General features: G+C 48.8%; 1 pseudogene; it reads right to left on the bottom strand.

Annotated features, from left to right (window-relative positions):
• Positions 1–5220: 5220 nt before the first annotated feature.
• On the bottom strand, positions 5221–6583 carry Pcbp2-ps1 (poly(rC) binding protein 2, pseudogene 1; annotated as a pseudogene).
• Positions 6584–7035: the final 452 nt, after the last annotated feature.

Genomic DNA, 7035 nt, shown 5'->3' with positions numbered 1-7035 from the left:
CAGCAGACGCACCACGGCCTTGAGTTTAAATCTCAGTTGAAAGCTGCTGAGCACGGGTGCCTGGGTCTAGCTTCTCTGCTTTGGTGGTAACCTTGTGTTATAGAAGGTAGAGCCCAGGTTCCCGTGTCTCTGTACACAGTGCCAATCCCAGCACAGTGCTGGGTGTTAGAAATGCTGTTCTACAAGTAGAACCTAAGAGTAGTTTCAGTCAGAAAGCCACTCATCCATCCTGAGCAGTCTGGAGGGCTGGGTGGTGACAGGTCAGGGCGACAGCTCCTCACCTTCTGCCATCCTTCTTCCTTCAGCACCCAGCCTGTCTCCTGGCTGGCCTGCTCACTGTGGCCGAGTCACCCATGACACAGGCATGCTGTCTTTCCACTGTGTCGTTCCCGACAAGCAAGGTAATGGAGGGCTTCTCCTGCCCGTTTCTACCAGAGAGAAAGATACTTTCCCCAAAGCCACCCGGGAGTGTTTAAAGCACAGCTCTCACTGCAAAGGGATGACAGGTTACTCCTGAGCCAAATATGACTGACAGTATCCCAGAACACAGATTCCGTTTCTCCCCCACTAACATCTTCCAACATGGGGTTGTTTTCAGGAAGTTTTTGTGGTTGTGGAACAAGAAAAGATGATGAGTAAAGATATTCTTCAAACATATTGCTGTAAACATCAGATAGATGGGCTGTAGCAAAGCAGGGAGATCTCTGTGTTAGGTGCTGTCTGATGACGTTCTTTGTCTTGGGGCTGGTGTAAGCTTGTGGACTGTTAATACATTCCAATGAGCAGGACCATGGTGGTACCCCCTTTTAATCCCAGCATTGAGGAGTCAGAGACGGGCAGATCTCTGAGTTTGAGTTTAGCCTGATCTATAGGTGAATTCCAGGAAATCCTAAAAGGCTGTACCCTTTAGTCACAAACATGTTAAGTCAGACACAGAGGTGATAGAGACTGGCTTTTTAAGAGGTTAAAGATAATTTAACATGTTTGTCTCCATATTTGCAACACCCCCATTCTGCTCGGTCAGGAAGTTCTATTTTTTTTCTTTTCCTTTTTTCTTTTTCTTTTTTTCGGAACTGGGGACCGAACCCAGGGCCTTGCACTTGCTAGGCAAGTGCTCTACCGCTGAGCTAAATCCCCAACCCCGGTCAGGAAGTTCTAATCAGGCATATGGGTTAACACGGGGATGGCTTCCTTCCTTCTTCTGCTTTTCTGGGAAGTTCAAGTTGCAGCTCCAATTCCATTAACTAGAGTTGTGCACCAAGCTACTTCTTGTTGCAAAGAAGGCTGGAAAGTTGTGTCTTTGGAATTTTCATCCCTACACTCCATTTTTCAAAATATTTATTTTATCGCGTCTAAGCGTGAGTGGGTGGGGTATGTGCGCATTAACGCAGTGCCCATAGAGTACCAGAAGAGGGCGCTGTATCCCGTTAGAATTGCCATTATAGCTGATGGTGAGCCATCCAGCCTGGGTTCGAGGAACCTAACTCTAGTCCTCTCGAAGAGCAGCAAGTGCGTCTAACCACTGAGTCACCCCTCCAGCCCCTACACTTCACGTTAAAGATTCCCTAATTTATAAATTAAAAGCAAAGAAAAGTACCCTAGCAATGTACAGTGCAGTGGCTTAAATGGGATGTCCCGCCAAGTCTCTGGCATCTGAATATTTGGTTCCCAGTTGGCGGTTGTTTGGGGAGGACTAGGGGGTGTGGCCATGCTGGTGGAAGTATGTCGCTAGGGTGGGCTTTGAGGTTTCAAAAGATTAGTGCCATTTTGAATTGGCTCTGTGCTTCCTGTTGGAGGATGGAGATGTGAGCTCTCTAGTGCCACGCCTGCCTGTAGCCATGCTCCTGCCTGCTGCCATGCCTCCCTGCTGTGATGACAATGGACTCCTATCCCTTTGGAAATGTAAGCTTCAAATAAACCCTTCCTTCGGTAAATGCCCTTGTTCGTTATGCTCTTTTCACAGCAATAGAAAAGGACCTAAGATGTAAAGTGTGTGTGTGTGTGTGTGTGTGTGTGTGTGTGTGTGTGTAATGGCATGCATGTAGAGGTAAGAAGGTAACCTCGTGTTACTTCTCACCTTCCATTTTGTTCAAAATAGGGTCTCCTGGGGGCTGGAGAGATGGCTCAGTGGTTAAGAGCACTGACTGCTCTTCCAGAGGTCCTGAGTTCAATTCCCAGCAACCACATGGTGGCTCACAGCCATCTGTAATGAGATCTGATGCCCTCTTCTGGGGTGTCACATAAAATGAATAAATACTTACATAAATAAGTCTTAAAGAAAAAGGAGTCTCTTGCCATCACCATGCATGCCAGCGATTCTCCTGCCTCCACCTTCCATCTCACTGTTGGAGTGCTGGGTTCCAGATACATGTTACCAAGTCCAGCTGTAATGTGGGTTCTAGAGATCCAAATTCATGTTCTCATGGCCGTATAGCATATACTTTACCCACTGAGCCATATCCCCAGCTCTCTGATTTGTGAATATATACATGCATACACACACACACACACACACACACACACACACACACACACACACTTATTGTTGGCTTTTTTTTACTTTAAAGCCCTGGTCCTCTTGGTCGGCTACAGGGAAGACTGTGACCTGTGACCTGGATGGCAGCAAATAGGGAGACAGGAAACAGCTACAAGGTCACACAAGGTTATGCCCAGTCTATCAACAATCGGGGTGGAGGTGGGGGTGAGGACACACCTTTTCTTCCCTCCCCTGCCTGCCTCCCCGATTCCCCGGGCAGACTCTACCATGTGGTCCTTTTGAATCCCCTGTTCCTGGGCAAGGCTGTCGGCATGTTCTCTTCCAATCTGCCACTTTGGCATCAGGACCATTTTGAGCTAAAGATACGCTAAAACCAACAGATGCGAGCAGGGCATTCTCAGCTCTGTCTCTTTCCGTAGATGGGAGATAAAAACTCTCATGTTCGAGAGTCCCCATCAGCAGCAGAAAGGAAGCAGTTTGTCAACCACTCGGAAAACTGCATGGTCACAGAGAAGATCTCTCTCACTCCATCGTCCATTGCTCCGGACCAGCTTTTGTTAAGGATCAAGCTTTTTCTTTCCTTCTGTTCAGACTGGAATGCTTTGCGAGGCTGGGTGTCCTCTTTTCTCTAGTATCGGTTCCCAGAGCAGACGGACCAGCAGAGGAGGGGGGAGTTTTTACTCAGTGGCTCTCAACCTTCCTAATGGCACGACCCTTCGGTACAGTTCCTCGTGTTGTGGTGACCCCACCCATAAAACTATTTTTGTTGTTCTTCCTAACTGTAATTTCCCTGTTATGATCACAATATAAATATCTGATACGCAGGATATCCGACGTGCGACCTCTGTGAAAGGGGTTGTGACCCACAGGTTGAAAACAGCTGCTCTATCCTCTTGATCCAGTTTTGAGGTGCTGTCTCCTCAGCTCTGGTGTCTGTGGTACCATGGAAATACCGGTTGTTTTAGAGTTTCACTGTCTGAATGGGACCAAGACCCTCACAGCACCAGAGTGTTGATTATTTGTTATTGGTCACTCCTTAGGTGTCCTTTGATCTTTCCCCCTATATCCCTGGGCAGTTATGGAGGCCACTCTGTCCTCTGAGCCCAGGACAGTCCCAGATACACAGGCATCCAAGGTCTGCTGTGGGCATCCTGGGACTTTTCCCCAGAGCAGGACACAGCTCATCTTGGTCCCCCTCTTTTCCTTCCTTTCTTTCTTCCTTTGTTCCCACCCTCTCAATTCCAATTCCAACCTAGGACTTCTTAGACAAGATTATTAATCTTTCCCAGAGGATTTGGTTTCTCTCTCCTGCTTCTCCAGTCTTCACACGTGTGTGGACCTCAGGGCTCGGAAGCTAAGGAGCTCTTTCTTTCTTGCAGGCTAAAGGATGGACGATGGAGCCCAACATCTGCTTAAAAGGCACAGAAAGCAAAACCCGGGAATGTAACACAAAGAAGTGACCTCAGTCCCAGCACTTGTCACGTGGCACCGTGCCCAGTGTTCTGCAAGTGACTGTTGGAGAATAAACGAGTGGGCAGGAGAATGAGAAAGGCAGGACCCCTGGCTCAGAGGAGCTCCAATCCCAGCCACTGGCTGACCTCCCTCCAATGACCTAATCCCTTGAAGAAGGACAGATGAGATCATTTCTGGGACCCTTTCCAGCCCTGGCACACTGGATTTTGCATCTGCATAGGGAAAATAGGAAGAATAATACTGAGTTCCTCCACTGAACTTGAGGAGGGAGGAAGTCCCCAGGGTGGTTCAGCCTCTGCACACCACTGCATCCTCGTGCGTTCCTCTCTGTCAGAAGCTGCGCCAGTCGCCAGAGAAGACGGTTGGGAAACCCAGGCTGGGCTTTCTTTGGCTGCAGCCAGGAGAGTCCCTGGGTCCTCAGAGCCTCAGCTGCTTCCCAGTGCAGGAGAGAAAAGATGGCGTGGGTGGAACGCAGCTGCAAGTGGCTTTCAGCGTGGAGAGGGTGGTGAGGACTGGGACTGGCCAGGCAGCTGAGTGATGGTTTCCAGCTGGGGGCTTTGAAGAATTCTGGTGTGAACTGCTTTGGGATGCTTCCAGCTGAAGAAATGGGGTGTCGGCTTCCTGGGATGAACCTGTTCTTACCTTCCAGGGCAAGCATCTTCTGGAATCACGGGGTTAGCTTCAAGAGGACAGCAGAATAAAGTCACATGAGTTGGGAAGGGTTTGACTCTTACCTGAAGCTACCGTTGTCTGTCTCATGTCCTGGTCCCCAGAGCCTGAAACCACTGGGTATATCGATTCTCCTTAGTACCCTTGGTCTGCCTGAATTTGGCCTACGATGTCAGGAAAAAGAAGAGGCCAGAACACTCATTTCAATCCTTGCCCTACTAGTTAGTGGCTCTCTCTATTTCAACCCTCAGCTCCTGCCATGAGCCTCAGACCATCCCCAATGGGCTGCACTCACTCCCCCCTCTCCCTTGACCTTTCACCTTAAGGGACTCCATCTACTGTCCTGTTAGCTCCATCAATTCCCCTCAAAATGTCTTACTCTTGATAAGTTGTGTTGCCTTTTTTTTTTTTTGAGAAATAACTAAAACTTTAAAATATTATGGGTAGATGATAAACTGTATGGAAGCTGAAAATTTACAAACCTCTTAAACCCTGGAATCGCTGACTGTTCAGAAACTATACAGACAGATCACGGGTGGTGGCAGACACCAGAAAGGGATCATGGATGGATCTGCACTGTTCTAGCTGCTCCGTATGCAACCTGTCTCTGAGGAAATCCTGACGCCGAGCCAGGCTCACTCGGCCGGCAGCAGATCCAGTGGTGGTAACCCACCTATCCATCCATTGGCCCTGCAGTTTTGATCTTTGACATCTGACAGATCTCATTGATTTGGGTGTCCTGGTGGCCAGTTATGCAGCCAATCAAACCATTTAGAATGGTGAACTCACAAGATGTAGTTTGAGCAGAGGCATCCAAACCTACCTAATAGCCTTTCACCTCTGGAGAGCAGGACTCAGTGATGCTGAACCCAGCGTTGCCATGGGTCACGGGAAAACGAGACTGCTGCATTGTCTGTTGCCACAGACTGGTCAAATCTGGGTGTAGAATGTCATGTTGTCCCCGCATGGTGTAGGCCTCTAGAGGTGGTCACTCCAGGTCAGGGTTGAGGCACATGGACAGGGTGGTGTGGGGAAAGCTCCAACTGCCGCTGCCTATCCTGACCACAGGCAAAGATGACTGGAGAACGTGAGAGAGGGCTTGGGCCTGTATGGGGATGGTCACCCCCAAAGGGTGCGGGGGGACTGGGAGAGAGTCTCCAATATGACCACACAGATCTGTTGGCATACTCACTGATGGATTACAGAATGTGAGTAATAATGATTGCTTGCTCAGTTGATTTGGGAACATATCTCTGCCACCTAGACCTGAATTTGTCATTTCCTTGATCCTGCAACCACCTTTTCTAATAAGAGAGTCACACTGGCTAGGAAGGACCACCAGCCATAAGGTAATGGGAGGGGGGTCTACTGACAGCTGTGCTATTGGTCACAGCTCTGCTACGTCCTCTTCCAGTTGTCAATGATCGTAGCAAAGGCTTTGAGGACGGCATTAGTTTGTCCAGTGTCTTATTAGGGTTTTATTGCTGTGAACAGACACCATGACCAAGACAAGTCTTCTAAATGACATTTAATTGGGGCCGGCTTACATGTTCAGAGGTTCAGTCCAGTATCATCAAGGTGGGAGCAGGGCTGCATCTAGGCAGGCGTGGTGCAGGAGGAGCTACATCTTCATCTGAAGGAAGACAGGAATAGACCGAGCCTCCTCAGGTAGCTAGGAGGAGGGTCTCCAATCCCACCTTCCTTCCTAGGCCACACCTTCTAATAGTGCCACTCCCAGGGATGAGCATATGCAAACCATCACATGCAGCCAAAGTGATAATTCTCTCGGCACAATTCCCTTCTGAGAAGTGGGTATGTGTACTCTCCTCATGTATCTTCTTTGCGGCAGCTTCTCTTTTTAGCTCCATGATACGGCCAACTACCTTTCCACGCAGAAGTAACCTGGTTGACATTTAATCCACCTTCAGTCACACCGGTGTCCATGTCTAGCAGTTACGGAGCACTGGGCTTTCAGCGGTCACATCTTTGGTCACTGGAGGTGTGAGTCCACAGAGGGGAGAAAGGAAGCTGGCAGGAAGGAAAAGCCAGAGGCAGAACAATGGTGGAAAGGTGAGGGGTAGAGGAGAGGGGTGGACGAGGAAGGAGAAAAGAGACTCTCAGGGCAGGGTGGTAGCATAGGGCAGGCAGGTGGGCAAGAGGGAAGAAGACTGTGACTGCCGGCTGCTACTTCTGTTAGGGCATCATTCCTTTTCTTTTCTTTTTTTCTTTTCTTTTCCTTTCTTTCTTCCTTCCTTCCTTCCTTCCTTCCTTCCTTCCTTTCTTTCTTTCTTTCTCTCTTTCTTTCTTTATCTTTCTCTCTCTCTTTCTTTCTTCCTCTCTTTCTTTCTCTCTTTCTTTCTTCCTCTCTTTCTTTCTCTCTTTCTTTCTCTTTCTCT

Source organism: Rattus norvegicus, chromosome 6 (genome assembly GCF_036323735.1).
Source record: "Rattus norvegicus strain BN/NHsdMcwi chromosome 6, GRCr8, whole genome shotgun sequence".
Taxonomy (NCBI): Eukaryota; Metazoa; Chordata; class Mammalia; order Rodentia; family Muridae; genus Rattus; species Rattus norvegicus.
The sequence above is the reverse complement of the archived record's forward strand: the minus strand, read 5'-3'. Positions and strand labels throughout refer to the sequence as shown.